Raw genomic sequence first — 9838 nt, forward strand, 5'->3', positions numbered from 1 at the left:
ATATTTTTATATTTTTACAGCATTCACCTGAGGGGGCATATCATGTAATATTTTTATAGAGCAGGTTGTTACGGACGCAGCGATACCTAATGTGTCTATTTATTTATTTTTTTGTGAGAGAAGGTGACCAAAAAATGGCTGTTTTGGCACTTTTTTTTAGGGCGTTCACCTAACGGGGTGGATCGTGTGATATTTTTATAGAGCAGGTCGATGCTGATGCAGCGACACCTAATATGTCTACTTTTCATCTTTTTTTCTTTTGTACAATTTTTTAAATAACTTAATTATGGAAAAAGGGAGCTTTTTTTTTTTTTTCTTGGAACATTTTTTTCTTTCTATTATGTAACACACTTTTTTAAATTTTTGGGGTACAATGCATTATAATACAGCTGTAGTGTAATGCATTGGCTGTAAGTGTAATACACTTACAGCCTGCTTCCTGGGTCTCACAGGCTTCCATGGAAGGCAGCATGATACCTATGGAAAGCTACATATTCTATTGCACTTTCTCATACTTTATTAATGTGTTCAGTATAAAAATCACTGTAAAACTGTATATTCATATGAGGCGTAATATTATTGTTCTTGTCATTCACAGATCTATGCCCGGCAGGAAGAATTCTGTCTTTAGACAGACATTTTTGCCAACACTAAATGGACTCATCATGGTTCTTCTCACAGACGCAGCGCAAGAGAAATTCAATAGCATCCACTTTTGTCTTATACTTAGCACTGATACATGTGAAACAGATATTATTACATGTAGAGAATAATATTCCAGTATATATTTAAATAGTTCACATTTACATATATTTGTTACACACCACAAGATACTGCAGGGAACACCAGCCACGGTTAGCTCAGCTTCCAGTGTAGCACAGAAAAAAATGAATTTATAGCTTAAGTTTTAGATTAATACTGTATGAAATGTATTCTACATAAAAATATGTTGTTTTTAACCCTGGAGGAAGTAACATTCACAAGTTAGGCCTCCTGCACACAAACGTGTGCTGCCCGTTGCCGTATTGAGGACCACATTTGCGGATCCGCAATACACGGGTGCCGTTTCGTGGGCATTCCGCATCACGGATGCAGACCCATTCACTTCAATGGGTCCGCAAATCCGGAGATGTGGAATGGTGTGGAACGGAAGCACAGAATGGAACCCTACGGAAGCACTACGGAGTGCTTCTATGGGGTTTCGTCCCGTACTTCCGTTCCGCAAAAAGATAGAACATGTCCTATCTTTTTGCGGAACAGGCCAATCGCGAACCCATTAAAGTAAATGGGTCAACGATCCGCTGCGGCTGCCCCACAGTCGGTGTTCGTTCATTGCGGCCCGCAACGTCGTGTGCAGGAGGCCTTAAAGGGATTCTGTCATCAGGATTTTAGCAACAGAGCGTTTCACATTAACACATCAGTCACATCGATTTAGTTTAAAATATACTAGTCTTACTGCCAAAAGTCTTGTCATTTCTGTAAAAAAATCGCTTTTATTCATATGCAAATTACCTCTCTAAGGAACTCAAGGGGCTGTCCCTCTGGCCGTTGGAGCCCAGCCGCACCCATTCTCTTGGAGTCCAGCACAGCCCCACTGCAAATTTTTCACTCCTTTCATCGCTGACGTCATTGTTCTGGTGCGCCGTAATCTCGTGCATGCTCCTTGGCAGCAGCCTCAGTGAACGAAGCGCGCATGCGCCAGCTGTCTGCGCACTTCGCTCGACCCAGAAAGGAAGAGCAGAGTGGCGCGAGATCCCTGACAGGCAGGGGACCGAGGTGCACGAGAGTAGGCACGCTGGCAGTTGGTGCATGCGCGCTTCGTTCGCTGATGCTGCTGCCAGGACACTGCACGGGCGCTGACGAGTGGATCCAGGATGCATGCACAAGATTACAGCGCACCAGAACAATGACGTCAGCGATGAAAGGAGTGAATAATTTGCAGTGGGGCTGTGCTGGTCTCTAAGAGAATGGGTGCGGCTGGGCTCCAACGGCCAGCTCCTTGTGCTCCCTAGAGAGGTAATTTGCATATGAATAAAAGCATTTTTTACAGAAATGACAAGACATATGGCAGTAAGACTAGTATATTTTAAACTAAATCGAGGAGACTGATGTGTTAATGTAAAAAGCTCTGTTGCTAAAATCCTGATGACAGAATCCCTTTAAGCCCTGTACTTTTAAACAAGATTCAAATTGTAACAATAATCAATAATGTTAACCGGATCATTTTTTTCTTTTTGCATCTTCTTTACTTTGAGACCAGTGGCGTGCCTAAGGTGTTTGGCACCCAGGGGTGGATCCTTTCTTTGCCCCCCCAATACTTAATAATATCCACTATGTACCCCCTCATGGTAGTTATGCCCACCCTCACAGTATTTATGCTCTAATTGTACAACCTTCATAGTAGTTATGCCTTTATTGTGTCCCCTTACAATACTTATGCCTTCTCTGTTCCCCTTTCACAGTAGTAATGCCCTATCTGTGCCCCCTTCATAGTAGTAATGCCCTCTTTGTGCCCCCTTCATAGTAGTTATGCCCTCTCTGCCCCCTTCACAGTAGTAAAGCCCTCTGTGCCCCCTTCACAGTAGTAAAGCCTTCTGTGCCCCCTCAATGTTAGTAAAATGAAAAAAAAAAAACTGTAACTACTCACCTTGTCCCATTCCTGATGCTCAGAACCAGATTTCTCCTGCAGGCAGCCAGACAAAGATCGTGCTGCAGCACTTTGTGGGAGGAGCAGAGGCAGATTCCCGGGCTGAAGGCTCCTCCCACACAGGCCAGAAGCGCTTTCTATGTCTGCAGGCTCCCTGTTTCACCAATCAGTGCGCGAGAGAAGGAGCGGTCAGTGAGTGACAGGACTGCAGCTCCCCAGCGCTCCAGCATTTCCATGTGTATTGTATTGATGGAAGCAATTATTGCTTCTGGCAGCCTCCTGAGAGCTGGTACCTGGGGTGAACTGCCCCCTCGCCCAACCCCCCCTGCAACGCTCCCCACTCTGGCACGCCACTGATTGAGACTTAACAAAAGTTCCAGGCCATAAAAAAATAGATACTGTAAATGGAGGTGTTGCCTAATAAGAAGTCTTGATGCACACATTGACTAAAAGACTATGAGATAATTAGCGACCTAAGCCAATGGTTACAATAAACAATGTGCGTTAGAATACAAGTACGTAGTAATGGCAACAATATGGAGCAGGTCACGTGGCCTTCACAATGCTACCATTCAATGAGTCCTACACCATCAAAATCATAATATTAATGTGAGGCAGATTTATCAATGTATATGGCATAAATATATTAAAAATATGGTATAATTTTTACGGCACCACATTGACACATTTTTGCACCAAGCACGACTTATTTATCACAGTTTTCCGACATATTTCTATATGACATTGTTTCTCCCCTCTTCATCACCGGGGCATGCACCCTGTAGAGAAGTCTGGGCATGCTGCTGCACACTGTACATATGGTACACTGATACTGATAAAGCTTGTACAACTTGTACTATTTTCACTAATAAACTTATAATAACAATGGGTTAATCCTTTACCAGTATGTTAAGTATAAATTACTACTGTTTCCTTAAGGAATGTATCCTACTCATTATAGAGATGTCATGGAGTTGAATATACAACTTACAAATTGAGGTATTTGAGAAAAGGAAAAATAACCTTAAAGAGAATGTGTCAGCAGTGACCTACCTATCAAACAGTTTACATAGACACATAGCTGTAGATGACCTGCTTAAAATGCTTTTCTTTTATTAATCCGAGGCTCCATTCGCGAGTTATGATACTTTTTCTAAATATGTAAATTAGGCCTTTGGTGCAATGAGGAAGGCACCATTGCTCTTGTTGCGCCCAAGCTCCACTCTTTTCTGTGACCAGCCCCTCCCTCGCTACCCTGATTGACAATGCAATAGCAAAGCAGCGGGGGAGGGCCTGGCCACAGAAAGTTGCAGAGCTTGGGTGCAACAAGAGCATTGAGGATGTCCTTATTGCACCATAGGCCTAATTTGCATATTCAGATAAAAGTAAGCCTCAGATTAACAAAAGAAAAGCAGGGTTTTAAGCTGGTGAACCTCAGCTATGTGTCTACAAACAGTTGGATATGGAGGTCATTGGTGACAGATTCCCTTTAAGTCTACAGCCTACAAAACGTGGCACTGATATCATTTACATATTTGCTTTGGTTAAGTATGGCTGCCAGATCTGGAGATATATAAGGTAAAGCAGTGATGAAAGGGTGTTTGGCCTTCTTTTCAGTGATAAGAAATGTAAGTGATATAATGTCTTGTGCAGTATAATATAGAGGGTGCCTTTATTTTCAGGGAGTTTGATATTGATGACCTATTCTCTGGATAGGTCATCAATATCTGATTGGTGGGGGTCGGACTCCCTTCAACACCACCAATCAGCTGTTTGAAGAGGCCACGGCACTCCTATGAATGCTGCAGTCTCCTCAGAGTATATCAAGCACAGTGCCGTACATTGTATAGCGACTATGCTTCCTTGCAGCAGGAGCTCATTCACTTGAATGGGTCTGAGCTGCGCCTAAGCCTTGTGACCGATAAACATGACGTCCCTGCCAGGAAGAGGCTGCAGCACTCAACAGACCCCACCAATCAGATATTGATGATGTATCCTGAGGCTAGGTCACCAATATCAAACTCCTCGATACAGATTAGATGAACATTGGTGAACCCGTCTTACCAACTAATGAGCATGGGGGTGTAGCAACTCTCCCCCAATGTTCATCCAGTGATTGCTAACCTCCGGCACTCCAGCTGTGGTGAAACTACAACTCCCAGCATGCTCCATTCATTTCTATGGAGTTGTGAGAACAGACAAGCAAGGAGGCATCATGGGAGTCGTAGTTTTACCACATCTGGAGTGCCGAAGATTAGCCATCACAGAACTAGGTAAACACTGTCATCTTCTACTGTATGCATTTGTGAGTGGAAATGACTGATTCATTGATTGCATCAATTCACCAGTCTTAAAGGGAACAGGTCTCGATGAAATGCAGTGCAATCTAATAGCATATTATAGAGGAGCAGATTGATATGTAGTGTTATGGAAAAAGATCCAATATAACTTGTAATTTATTCATTGAACCATCTCCTCTTTTAGTTAGGAGTCATGTGGGCGGTCTTCTCAGTGATTGGCAGCTAATTCTACATGACTAAGAATATAGAGATAACTCCCAGTCGGTAAGCAGGACCGCCCACGTGACTCCTCAGCACAGAAAGATCAGAGGTTTAAATGAATAAAATACAAGTGTACTGTCTTTTCCTATACAACTATTTATCAATCTGCTCAGCTCCTCCTTCTCTATGACCTGCTGTCTGCAGATTGTGCTGCATTTTCACGTAACCTCTTCCCTTGAAGAGTAACCTTCTAACCATGAAGAAAAATATATTATAAGTGCTGGACAGAAAAACATAGCATTTTCTCTATACTATGTTTTCTCCAGGGGATGTAACTATTTTATTTTGCTATCATGCTGTGTTTGAAAGCTAATTACCTTAAAGTGAAACTCCAGGCAAATTCATAATAAAAAAAATGGAGTTACTACGGTCATTCAACAAAGCAGTCTCAATAATTCTGTTATTCTGGCCTTTTTAGTGCAAGCTTACAATGTACTTACTTTGTGCACTATAGATCCTTAAAGGGGTTGTCCACTTTTTACAATTGATGGACTATCCTCAGAATAGATTATCAATATCAGATTGGCGGGTTCTGTCTGCAATTGCAGTGGTGAGTAGTGTTGTTACACGTATGGCGTCCCTATTCACTTCTATGGGACGGCTGCCTCCTGTTCAAGTGAATACTACAGAGCCACCCCATAGAAGTGAATGGGGACACCATACTTGTAGTTACACCTGCTCACCATCGCAATTGCTGTGGCGAGCAGGCAAACAGAATGATTTAGTATTCTACTCTTTAAAAATGGAGGTTGCTCTGTGATATGTTACCATAGGCTTTCATGTTTTATAAATGCTTTGTACAGGAGAGTTTGCCAAGATGATGCCTGATTCTGTGACATAATTCAGAGCTCTGCTGCTATTGACTGAAGCCACACCGGATTCTTCCTGGTATGCATACAGTCAGGTCCATAAATATTGGGACATCAACACAATTCTAACATTTTTGGCTCTATACACCACCACAATGGATTTGAAATGAAACAAACAAGATGGGCTTTAACTGCAGACTGTCAACTTTAATTTGAGGGTATTTACATCCAAATCAGGTGAAAGGTGTAGGAATTACAACAGTTTGCATATGTGCCTCCCACTTGTTAAGGAACCAAAAGTAATGGGACAGAATAATAATTATAAATCAAACTTTCACTTTTTAATACTTGGTTGCAAATCCTTTGTAGTAAATTACAGCCTGAAGTCTGGAACGCATAGACATCACCAGACGCTGGGTTTCACTTCTGCCAGGCCTCTACTGCAACTGTCTCCAGTTCCTGCTTGTTCTTGGGGCATTTTCCCTTCAGTTTTGTCTTCAACACGTGAAATGCATGCTCAATCGGATTCAGGTCAGGTGAGTGACTTGGCCATTGCATAACATTACACTGCTTTCCCTTAAAAAACTCTTTGGTTGCTTTTGCAGTATGCTTTGGGTCATTGTCCATCTGCACTGTGAAGCGCCGTCCAATGAGTTCTGAAGCATTTGGCTGAATATGAGCAGATAATATTGCCCGAAACAGTTCAGAATTCATCCTGCTGTTTTTGTCAGCAGTCACATCATCAATAAATACAAGAGAAGCAGTTCCATTGGCAGCCATACATGCCTACGCCATGACACTACCACAACCATGCTTCACTGATGAGGTGGTATGCTTAGGATCATGAGTTCCTTTCCTTCTCCATACTCTTCTCTTCCCATCACTCTGGTACAAGTTGATCTTGGTCTCATCTGTCCATAGAATGTTGTTCCAGAACTGTGAAGGCTTTTATAGATGTCGTTTGGCAAACTCTAATCTGGCCTTCCTGTTTTTGAGGCTCACCAATGGTTTACATCTTGTGGTGAACCCTCTGTATTCACTCTGGTGAAGTCTTCTCTTAATTGTTGACTTTGACACACATACACCTACCTCCTGGAGAGTGTTCTTGATCTGGCCAACTGTTGTGAAGGGTGTTTTCTTCACCAGGGAAAGAATTATTCGGTCTTCCACCACAGTTGTTTTCTGTGGTCTTCTGGGTCTTTTGGTGTTGCTGAGCTCACCGGTGCGTTTCTTCTTTTTAATAATGTTCCAAACAGTTGTTTTGGCCACGTCTAATGTTTTTGCTATCTCTCTGATGGGTTTGCTTTGTTTTTTCAGCCTAATGATGGCTTGCTTCACTGATAGTGACAGCTCTTTGGATCTCATCTTAAGAGTTGACAGCAACAGATTCCAAATGCAAATAGCACACTTGAAATGAACTCTGGACCTTTTATCTGCTCATTGTAATTGGGATAATGAGGGAATAACACACACCTGGCCATGGAACAGCAGAGAAGTCAATTGTCCCATTACTTTTGGTTCCTTAACAAGTCGGAGGAACACATGAAAACTGTTGTAATTCCTACACCGTTCACCTGATTTGAATGTAAATACCCTCAAATTAAAGCTGACAGTCTTCAGTTAAAGCACATCTTGTTAGTTTAATTTCCAATCCATTGTGGTGGTGTATAGTGCCAAAAATGTTAGAATTGTGTCGATGTCCCAATATTTATGGACCTGACTGTATATTGGATGAACTTGCACCACACTGACTTCTTGCATTCCAGTTATTGGCTGAAGCTTTACCATAAAGACTTCTTGCTCTTCAGTTATTGGCTGAAGCTTTACCATAAAGACTTCTTGCTCTCCAGCTATTGGCTGAAGCTTTACCATAAAGACTTCCTGCTCTCCCAACTATTGGCTGAAGCTTTACCTCTTTCTGGTCTTCAACTGTTGCCAATCCAATTCACGGGGAGCATTCCATGGGCTAGAGGAGAGCATGAGGGGCAATTTCTGAAGTAGTGGGAACCATGAGAACTGACTACGCACAAAACAAGCTCCAGGCTTATGTATTTGGCACATCTTTCACCATATTAAACAGTCTTGTAGAGTCATGTAACACTTCCTGGCACATGAAAACTTGATGTTCTTGTTTAACCAGTCACATAATGGTTGAATGCAACCCCCGATGTCACCAAAGTGCCACACATGTCCAGTCAGGCCTGGTACAAGTGGCAGATATGTATAGATATGGCCTGCTTCCATGCCACATTTGTGGTCTGCACTTTCACTCCATACTCCCCTCCCCAAAATGTAGAACCTAGTCCCTTCTTTTCAGATCTCTGTTAAAAATGATACTTGTGAAATATAATTTTCTAGTCAGTGGGGTTCATCTATGAAGGGAGCAAGACCCTTTTTAAATGTCCATGCGACAATATTTTGTCGCACTGGCATATTCGCTTTGTGCTTCACACTTGGGAGTGGTAAGAGAGTGACGGGGACTGGGACATCGACACATTTACCATCCTTTATTACTGGAAACAGGAATAAAAGTGGAAAGAAAAGTACCCCAGGCAGGAGCTGGAGTAGTTTTTACTTCAGGTGCACAGACTGCATGAGCCTCATCATAAATTAGGTGCTTTCTCTGCTAGAGTGGGGAGGACAAACACTGGTCTTTGTAAACCCCCCCGTTATTTTCATGGATGGGTCAGAGTTTGATTGACAGAAAAGTCATGGTATGAAATACAGAACAGGTGAGGACCTGCTATGCAAATCATCAGCAGGCTGCAATCCTTGTAAATCATTAATCGGATCTTATATGACACACACAGAGCACAGTAATCCTATTACTATGTTCAGAGAACCTTACTACAGGGAGCCACCATATGCAGCTGTAGAGGGAAACACTCTACACACCAGGGTGTATTTCACATAATCTCGAGCTGACAATGTTGGAGAATTTGTTTGAACCGTGCAAACTAAATGGCGTTGGCATTTGAACCATTGCATACAAACTAGAAGTCTTCAAAGGTGATAATTATGTGTCTATTTGATAAAAGGCCAGTGATTAAAAGCAGCAGGTGTGTTGGTGTCCAGATAATAGTGCAGAATGTATGAAGAACACCAGAAGTGTGTATAGTCAGGTATAATAAAATTCACAATTTAGTTTGAAATTCCAGTTATTATATACATAATTATAGTAGCCTCTCCCTAAAGAAAAAAAAGGTATGGTCCATTTCAGTCCTGTAAAGTGCATCCACAGGAGAGCTTGATCAGTCATGGAATCAGTCCTGTGGGCCAGCATGTGACCTGGCTTTCAGTTAACTGCCCAGGAATCTAACAGGTCTGTGGCTCATAGGCTTCTGTACCAGAAGCCTTTGTAAGGCCTCCTGGTGCCATGGCAACCATCGGCAGATGGCGTTAGATGGGGAACTTCCTGTCTTTATAAATCTCTTAGGCTGAGTTCACACCAGTTTATTCCATCAGTTATTGTGAGCCAAAACCAGTAGTGAAGCCTACACAGAGATCAGGTATAATGGAAAGATCTACACCTCTTCTGTACTTCAATAACTGAAGTGTGAACTTGAGCTTAGATGCTGTGGTCAGCATTGACCGTGGCATCTAAAGGGTTATTCCACCTGTATTAGAGTTTCCAGCGATACTGGTAGATACAGCAGGGACCTGGCTGTCAGGAGCAGCCAAATCCCTGTACCTGTTGAACGGACACAGCTCCTGTGACCACTCAGAGTCCCATACATGTTTATGTTTTATGCTTTGCATAAAAGTAAGGAAGAGTGACCCCTGACACTCAGCGCAGGATGGGATAAGAAAAGCTCAGCGTT

Source organism: Bufo bufo, chromosome 3, assembly GCF_905171765.1.
Source record: "Bufo bufo chromosome 3, aBufBuf1.1, whole genome shotgun sequence".
Classification (NCBI taxonomy): Eukaryota; Metazoa; Chordata; class Amphibia; order Anura; family Bufonidae; genus Bufo; species Bufo bufo.